The sequence below is a fragment of the Thermobia domestica genome, chromosome 11, assembly GCF_964235325.1.
Source record: "Thermobia domestica chromosome 11, izTheDome1.hap1.1, whole genome shotgun sequence".
Lineage (NCBI taxonomy): Eukaryota > Metazoa > Arthropoda > Insecta > Zygentoma > Lepismatidae > Thermobia > Thermobia domestica.
In genome coordinates, this window is record NC_137464.1 from 158,327,005 (window position 1) to 158,336,855 (window position 9,851).

Sequence of the window (9,851 nt, forward strand, 5' to 3'; positions counted from 1 at the left end):
TATCGATATAGGTCGGTGAGGCCTGGCACGAAGTCGGCGTTCCAAAACATCCCAAAGGTGTTCTATAGGGTTCAAGTCAGGACTCTGTGCAGGCCAGTCCATTACAGGGATGTTATGGTTCAGTAACCACTCCGCCACAGGCCGTGCAGTATGAACAGGTCCTCGATCGTGTTGAAAGATGCAATCGCCATCCCCGAATTACTCTTCAACAGTGGGAAGCAAGAATGTGCTTAAAACATCAATGTAGGCCTGCGCTATGAGAGTGCCACGCAAAACAATAAGGGGTGCAAGCCCCCTCCAAGAAAAACACGACCACACCATAACACCACCACCTTCAAATTTTACTGTTGGCACTACACACGCTGACAAATTACGTTCACCGGGCATTCGCCATACCTACACCCTGCCAACGGATCGCCACATTGTGTACCGTGATTCGTCACTCCACACAACGTTTTTCCACTGTTCAATCATCCAATGTTTACGCTCCTTACACCAAGCAAGGCGTCGTTTGGCATTTACCTGCGTGATGTGTGGCTTATGAGTAGCCGCTCGACCAAGAAATCTCAGCTCACACCTAACTGTTATAGTACTTGGAGTGGATCCTGATGCAGTTTGGAATTCCTGTGTGATGGTCTGAATAGATGTCTGCCTATTACACTTTACGACCCTTTTCAACTGTCGGCGGTCTCCGTCAGTCAACAGACGAGGCCGGCCTGTACGCTTTTGGGCTGGACGTGTTCCTTCACGTTTCCACCTCACTATCACATCAGACACAGTGGACCCAGGGATGTTTAGGAGTGTGGAAATCTCGCGTACATACTTCTGACACAAGTGACACCCAATCACGTGACCACGTTCGAAGTCCGTGAGTTCCGCGGATTGCCCATTCTGCTTTCTCACGATGTCTAATGACTACTGAGGTCGCTGATAATGAGTACCTGGCAGTATGTGGCAGCACAATGCACCTAATATGCAAATGTATGTTTTTTGGGGTGTCCGGATACTTTTGACCACATAGTGTATATTTGCTACTATAGTAATTACCAAGTGTTTTACGTATTTGGTGTAGTACGTGTAAAAGTATTACTACTACTACTACTATAAATAAAAAGTAAGTGCGCTACAGAAAAAGTAATTATATTTTAGAAATCTACGCAAATTTCCCATTTCAAATCACCCTGAACATTCTGTTTATCTCGAGTTTCAAATTGTCTATTTAAAAAAAAAAAGTACACAAATTTCGTAATTTTCCCGTGTTTCGATTCTTTTTTTTCTAAAAGAAACTGCCGTGTTAGCGTTAAAAAAAAGTTCATTTCTGTAATTAGCATTCTCCAATTATATAAAATCAGAAGAAAAATCTAAGTTATCAGAAACTTCATCTGAAAATGTCGGATTGTGTAATAGAAGCTTGTTACATATTGAAATGGGAAGATAATATCATATCTTTTACTAATGTGCAGTCCAAAACCAAGTACAATATGTGTGACTAGAGTATCAGAATACTAATATGATAACGGCAGAATTTCATATGATTAAAAAAAAATGCCTTCTCTAACCCTCTAATATACCAAAATAAAAATTCGTCCAACTTTATTTTCATACGAATACTCTGCCCAATACTAAGAATCTCCTTATAACATCTGTTGTATATATAAGCAGTTCATCATTTTGAAACATGAATATTTTGATAGAATTATGCAGGTTGCTGTGTAAGTTCTACATCACTTTTGATATAACACATCATTTTCAAGCTCAATTACTTTTTAAATTATTTTATGTTCTTCTTACAGTTCTTGAAGTCCTCAATTCCGAATTTATGTTGACGAACTTTTTATTTTGTGTTATAAAGTGTACCTTGGTGTTGTTAATATATTCCCATATTTTTTCACTTGGAATTGTACTGTAAATTTGCTTCGCAATTAACATAAACTAACATATTGTAGTCAGGAAATCGACCATTTCGTTGTAGAAAGAGGTCGTAAACAAAAAAAAATGCATGTACAGTAGGGTGGGCCGAATTTCAACTTTTTCGAAAATCGGTTCGGCGAAGCAGTCAAAGGCTGTCTTTTAGTGCGCAAAGTGTGCCACGCCTTCATGTTCCGCAACACACAATACACGGTATACATATATTCTCTTTTTTTTTTTATTTTTATTCATCCGTAGGGACAGCCTGAACTATACATGATTCACCTTCTCAAAGCCCCCTTATGTGCAGCTCTTCGCTTAAATTGGCCAAATTTTGACGTTTAAGGCAAGAATGTTGCGTTTTTTTACATGTATGTAAAAAATGATTTATTTTTTAACCTAAGAGTAGAGTTTATTTATTTATTTATTTCTGTAATGCAATTCATTATCAACATTCTCGATCATTTATTATTTGGCCAAAATAACCCAGAACTCATTACAAGTTCCACCCAGCCTTAGTTTCGCCCTCCTGCCCTGTTTAATTTTCTGTCATCGCCTTACTTGCTTGGGTCCTCATTTTGCTTTACTTTTCTAGATGGCATTGTATTTTTTTTTATCCGAATGTTGACATTTCTTTACTAGAAAGCAAACCACAGCGTACGAATCCCTCGCGACTTGACGGCCCACACACGGATTGAGAAGCTTGCGTCACCAAACGTACCATTTGTTCTACTGCTTGGGTATGGCATGGGAACACAGTTATTTCTTTTCCGGGAAGTTGCACTAATCGCTAGTGCAGCACTTCAAGATGCAGGCATCATTTCGACGGAAGCCTTGCAAAGACTTCATTATTGATAAAAATTAGATTAGAAGGGAAAAGAGAAAATTCACAGCAGCTGTTCAAGAAAATGATGACATAGCCGAAAAATTTGATAGAAGAGTCTTTTTCGATGGAAGAAAAGACCAGACCCTAACGGAAGCGAAAAAAAGGAAAACATTGGCATCGACCGCAAATCGAAAAACATTTAACGATAGTGGAAGAACAAGGTTCAACATATTTGGGCCACGTCGTGCCGAAGTCTGGTACTGGAAAGGACATCACCGCACCCGTGTACGAATTTCTGGATGTAAACGGAACTGATCTGTCAACGTTTGTAAGCAGCTGGCTGTGACGGTACACCAATCAACACGGAGATATTTAACGGGGCTCTACATTATTTGAAAAAAATAACTAAATAGAGAACTTCAATGGATCGTTTGCTTTCTTAACGCTAATGAACTACGTCTTCGTTACTTAATAAGACACCTCGATGGGAAACATCGGGCCCAAAAGCACTTTCGGGACCCATCGGAAGAAAGTTTCGACAGTTGCATGGAAGCACCATTGGTAAAATACCAAGCAATAATTCTTGACTGGTTGGATGAATTCGCAAAAGTTGAAGCCTTAAGTGCGGACCAACAATGTTTACTAGCAATGTGCAGAGCAATTCACTCAGGATACTGTTCTTCAAACTTGCTGAACAAGAAACCCGATCCAGTGGTCCAGTCATGTTGGCTCAACACGGCATGTCGTATTTTTCGTTTGTAATTAGCAAAGCGAGACCTTGCGAGACATTGGTGTGTCTTGTACAATACATTATTATGGTGTACCCCCGGGTCTGTTTTACATCCAGCAAAGCCCTTGTGCTGTGAAAGACCGCGGCATTTATGGAATTTCGGACGACTAGCCCAATTTCAACCCACGGATCTTAAGCAGATAATATTCCCTGTATTTTCTGAGAATTCACACTTCCTAAAATAAATTTTAACGCGGACGATTACTACGACATTGTAGAGGTGCTGACCTTGTCCCCCACAGAACCTCCACTCACAAAGATGCTCTCCGACGATGAGATTGAAGAAAATATTAAGTCAGCTGCAATGCCCGGAAATTAAATTACTGCGTTTCCGTGCCATACCCAGTCAGTAGAACAAATGGTGCGATTGATGACGCAAGCTTTTCAATCCGTGTGTAGGCCGTCAAGTCGCGAGGGATTCATACGCTGTGCCTTGCTTTCTAGTAAGGAATTTCCAACATTCGGATCGAGAAAATACTATGCCATCTAGAAAAGTAAAGCAAGTAACTGACAACTCAAGCAAGAATGGCCATCGTAGAAAATTAAACAGAGCAGTAGGCCGGAACTAAGGCTGGGCGGAACTCGAAGTGCAGTCACCTCCTCGTGGTGAGTTCTGGGTTAATGATTGAGAATGTTGATAATGAATTGCATTACAGCAATAAATAAACTGTACTCTTGGGCTAAAAAATATAAATCCATTATTTGTTTATACATATAAGAAACGCAACATTCTTGCCTTAAGCGTTGAAATTTGGCCAATTTAAGGGAAGAGCTGCACATAAGTGGGTTTTGAGAAGGTCAATTAGGTATAGTTCAAGCTGTCTCTAATCTTTAAAAAATACGAGAATATATGTATTTTACATAGCCAAAAACGTAATTCCTTGTATTGCGTGTTGCATACATTTTCCATAAAGCCTCGATGCGGTACATGAAAGCGTTGACTAAATATTCTGAAAAAATCTGGCATACTTTGCCCACTAAAAGATACCCTTAACCGCTTCGCCGAACCGATTTTCGAAAAAAGTTGAAATTTGGCCCATCCTAATGTACAGTCACTTACTAAAAGACATCGTGAAACAAAATTTGAATTGCCTATAGAAGTCGAATTAGTTTGGTCACAGTACAACTAATATTTAGATTGAAAGTACGATTTGCTCTATATCCAATGATGGGTAATGATAGATATGTTATATTGCAAGAACTTCCTACGTTTTTCTGTTTATTTTCGTTCAAAATCAAATACATTAGTGGACTACTGGATGAAATGCACTTAAAATTTTATACACAATAATCTTACATTCTCCACTTTTTGTGGTAATCTTCAGGTGTAAAAAATAGGTCTAATTTTCATTTTGAATTACGTGTATTTTTCAGTATATCTTAACAGTAATAACTTGCTTTATTTCTTTTATTGTAGGTATACACAGCATATTTCCACAGCAATGGGTATCTCAAGGTCATTATTTGTGATTCAGTTCCTCATGGTAATGTCGCTGGCTAGCACACCAATGAAGGAAATCTTTAGCTGGACTTCCATAGACTTCACTTTTCCAAGCCCAGAAGCCAAACAGAATGCCATTAAATCTGGGGCATTTATTCCTGGTAACAGCCTGCCCTTAGACGTAGATGTGTGGAAAAATCGAATTTTTATCTCTTTTCCAAGATGGCGACCAGGAATTCCTGCAACTTTAACTACAGCTTTCCTTGAAACAAGTACATTGACTTCTTCACCAACATTAACGCCATATCCTAATTGGATGTGGCAAAAGTTAAATAGGCCTATGTGTGACGGCCTTACATCAGTTTTTAGGATGAAAATAGACTCATGTGGAAGACTCTGGGTTGTTGACTCAGGAACCATAAACATTTTGACTAACAGAACATCAGTTTGTCCAGGCCAAATATTAGTGTTCGATCTCAACAGTGATTTGTTAATTAAAAGGTATGTTGTTCCACAAAAAGATCTTGTGCCTACGCAATCGCTTTTAGTAACTATTGCTCTTGATTATAAAGACTGCAGTGACAATGTGATGGCATACTTGGCTGATGTTTCTGGCTATGGTTTAGTAGTGTACAATTACCGAGAAAACATATCATGGCGAGTAGATCATCCTTACTTCTTCCCAGATCCGTTTAACTCGAGAATTCGTGTTGGTGACGAATCTTTTTCTATAACAGATGGTGTAATTGGCTTAGCTTTAACTCCTGAATACTATGGAGAACGTCTGTTGTATTTCCACAGTTTGGCAAGCGTACGGGAAGCCTGGGTATCCACTAGAGTTTTAAAGAACGCTTCCAATGCAAACACAAATTACTTTGCTTTTGGTATTTCAGAGGAGAAACCAGCTCAATCAGCTGCCTCAGCGATGGACAGAAATGGTGTAATGTTCTTTGGATTGCTGGCTCGAACTAGTATCGCATGTTTGAACACCAAATATCCATTTTCTAACTATTATATGCAAGAAATCGATTTGAACCCAGAAAAACTCCAATTTCCAGGTGGTGTCAAGATTGACAATGAGCCACGCCAAAATCTTTGGGTCTTGACTAACAGATTTCAGAGATACTTCCAACGAACGATGAACAATGTTACAGATATTAACTTTAGAGTACTTACCGTTCCTGTTGCTGAAGCTATCCGAGGTACAATTTGCGATGCAAACTTTATTTATGAGAAGTAAATCGTTTCTCCTTAGATGTTTTCTATTTTTAATATATTTTATCTCCAATTAGGTTTAATATTTACAAATCGCCCAATGTCTAAAATATATTGCCGGTTTCCGTCTATTTGAAAAAAGAACATGTTGTTAAATTCAACATTACTGGGAAATTTATGTGAAATATTTAATTGGCCTCTGGTGTCATTGATAATTAGGAATCAAATATTTAGAACTTTTAAAGCCATCTTTGGTTTTAGACATAACTAAATAGTTTCTCTTCAGGTTTTTAGGCACAAATTTGAATAGCTTTGTACCTATCTTCATATCCACATTTATTGAATCACATTCAATTTTCATACACAGTTAATTGCACTACGTCCGTTGCGAAGTTGTCACCACAACTCACTGTTGAGTCAACATTAGAAGAAGTAAAAGTTATTGTAAATTTTGAATGCTAATGTCCTGTTTCAATTTCTGTAAAAGCAGCTCGAATTCAATTATGGTAATACCTATAGCACTTCCATCACTGTTTTGAAACAAGGTTAATTGCAAGCCATATATTATTATTCTACGTATAAAACAAAAAAATCAATTCCCTTGTAATTCAAAAATAAAATTATTGATAGAATTTCATAATGTGTTGTTCTTGTATAGAAAATAAGTAGTGTAAATGCAGGTGGTCTTTAAATTTTCACCGTTTTAATCAGTCGATGTTACAGAATAATTAATTGTTTCCTTAATAATTTTGAAATTAAAATAAAGTATGGACAAATACAGAACAAAATACTATCCGACAAAAAAAACTATATAAATTTTCTTAAAGTACGAGGTCTCACTAGTACATTGACGTACTAGTTTTTAATGTACTACTTTTCTCGTTCTTTTAATGTGAGGTTGATTTACAATGTGAAGTAAGTAAAGTTGGGCAATATTAAGATTAGTGCTCCTTCTGAGAAACATTGTTAAAATTTTAGAGAAAGAAGACAATAGATAGAAATCTAAACAATTTTCCTAATATAAGAAAATGCTGTTTTTTTAGAATGTTGAATAGTGATTTTCTCATATAAATCATAATTCGTACGCTCATTTTTTAATTTTGTTTTTTGAGAAAATACAGATGTTAAAATACCATCAAACATTTAACTAAGGAACACAAGATCCCCTATTCTTGTATTTCTCTAATTTATTAACTATTATTAAAATTATTGTTGAGTATTAAATAATAATAAATTATTATTCTAAATAATGTTGAAGGAGAAGTCAAGAAAAATATCTGATGTTTCACTTAAATTGAGTCTAGCCAAACAAAAGTTAAAGCAATGTTCGTAAATATTAGCTGGTGTAAGTTTCCATAGGGAAAACTTATTCGCAGTATTAAAATACAAAAAAATAAAATTTCTATGTTCCGATTCCATTATATAAATCAGAACAATAGAATAAATATCAATGATGTAATGCTTTGTTATTATTTTATATTAAATTAGCAAAGTTACTTATTTAATGTACAAAATATATAAATATATAATTAAGGCTCAATTAATAGTTTATTTTTTAAGAAGAGATAAAACAGGCAATTTGTGAAGTATGACTATGTTAAAAACGTATATTATTTTATGTTCAGTAAAATAAAATATAATTAATTATTATTAATGAGTGCATTATTCTACCTAGGTATTTGAGAATAAGTTTTTTTTAACTCTAAGAATTTAAAAATATATAAACTATAAAATTGTATATCAGTAAGTTTACTACAAGGAGCTTGTATATCCACACTTGCTTTAAACATTGGATCACCTTTATTATGCGATTTTTTTCTATGAAGAATGATATTATTTCGAATTGATTTTACATTAAATAACTTAATATTATGAACATGACAGTAAACTGGTCAGAAATCCTTCTGAATAATTCTTGGATGGCTGTGGAATTCCCAATGAATGTGACTGACATTTTCAGTCCTCGCGGTGAAATATCGCACACGCCCGTTTTCACATTGTTTGGAATTCATTCCACGAAATTTGGTGTACTTCGATAGATGATTCCATATCTATTCCATGGATGGGTTGTTCAATGGGGCATTTTTCGTAGGAGTAAGATTTCGTCTAATTCTTTTCCTGGTAGTATACTTTCACGAATTGAGGCAACATTGCCTCTTTGTACGGCCATGCTTATACGTTGTGCTAGAAAGGAACTGGCTTTGTTATCTCCAGTTAGAAGAGTAATTCGTTAACCAACTTCCTTGATAAAATTGAGATCTTCTTTGCCCCAAGCTCCAGTGGTTTCCACAGCTATAGTTACGAATTGGTATTTGTTAATTAGGTTACTATATTTGTTTCTCTTTTCTGTTTCTTTTCTACTAGCTATGGTACCAGCTTGAACCAATGAAAAAGGAATATTGGAAGGAGCGAACGTGTCGGCACATGTAAAGTCCCAGACCAAGGCTTTACCTCTTTTCCAAGGTATCAATGTTAATCCATCAGGTCTCTTGCCGTCTGATCGATTGCATCCAGTTGGTTCTCGTATTGATGGTATTCCTGCTGAGATAAGAGCTCTCATTATTAACTCGTTAACCATAGAATGTCATGGGTGCCTCCAGCAGTTTTTGTACAGGAAATTTCGTGTAGTCCTCTTTCATCTACTGGGATCCTACAAGCGAAACATTTGAGGTACGCATATCTCTGCACCTAAACATAATGCTATAGCAATTTGGAAACTTTCATTGGGTAAACGGAGTCCTAGCGAAGAAGATGGTAGGGCCTTAAGCCAATCACCTGCTCCAACATATGTGACAGCTAGTAGTCTGGCTTTGTCCTCTAGATTATTGGTTGAATGCATTAGGTAAGAGAAGTGGGATTTGATGATGGGATCATCCCATGATGATTGCTTTGTCCTTGCGCTTAGTGGAGGAAGTTCAGAGGTGACTAGTAGAGCCGATGTAGAAGATCATTCTGTGATTTCTGAGCCTATGTATGGGTGAAAGTCCTGTTGAAGTAATGATTCTATGAGGCTTCGGAAACCGTAGAGCGAGGCCAGAAAGGCTGGAATAGCTATATCTAAGATTCGACGAATGCTCAAGTCGCCATTACTAACAGGAAGAGAAGCCTGGAGCCAGCTGTTATCTTTCAGAGCACAATTGAGTATAGACTCTAGTCCAGATTTTATGGCGTTGTCATAATGTTCTAGATCTTCATCTTGCCATGTTGAAGAACATCGAAGAAAATATAATATTCTTGGAATACTGAATGAAGACTTTAGTAAACAGAAGGCCGAGTGTGCTGAGATCAGAGATAATCGTGAGAAATATAATTCTAGTTTGGCTGTCTTCTCTATTAATAGTGTTCGAGCTTCTGTTGAAAGGGGAGCTCCGAGAAGATAAGCATTTGACGATGACATTAATTGAATTCCTGGAGTTGCTTCATTGTATAATGTAAAATATTTCCTTGTCTGTCCCTTTGTTGCTCTGAGAAAACTAACCTCACATTTTGAGAAGTTGAGGAATAGGCCAATTGTTTTAGCTTGTACGTGAATCATGTTTAATGCGCTTAAAACGTCATCTGGATCTCCAGCAATACAGACATAGTCCAAATACCAAGTATTTAGATCTGTGTTTATTTTATTGACTATTGGTTGTAAGGTTATTGCAAATAGAGCTGGTCCCAAGGGATCG

At 36.8% G+C, this 9,851-nt stretch overlaps 1 pseudogene across 4 annotated transcripts in view; it reads left to right on the plus strand.

The window, feature by feature from the left end:
• The window catches only part of LOC145664524 (protein yellow pseudogene), a 199,814-nt pseudogene extending 192,047 nt beyond the window's left edge, over positions 1-7,767 (plus strand). For all 4 annotated transcript variants that reach the window (XR_014127456.1, XR_014127455.1, XR_014127457.1 and 1 more), the window contains exon 2: positions 4,942-7,767. The product of XR_014127456.1 is annotated as a protein yellow pseudogene, transcript variant X3 (transcript). The remainder of the gene's footprint in view (positions 1-4,941) is intronic.
• The last annotated feature ends 2,084 nt before the right edge of the window (positions 7,768-9,851 follow it).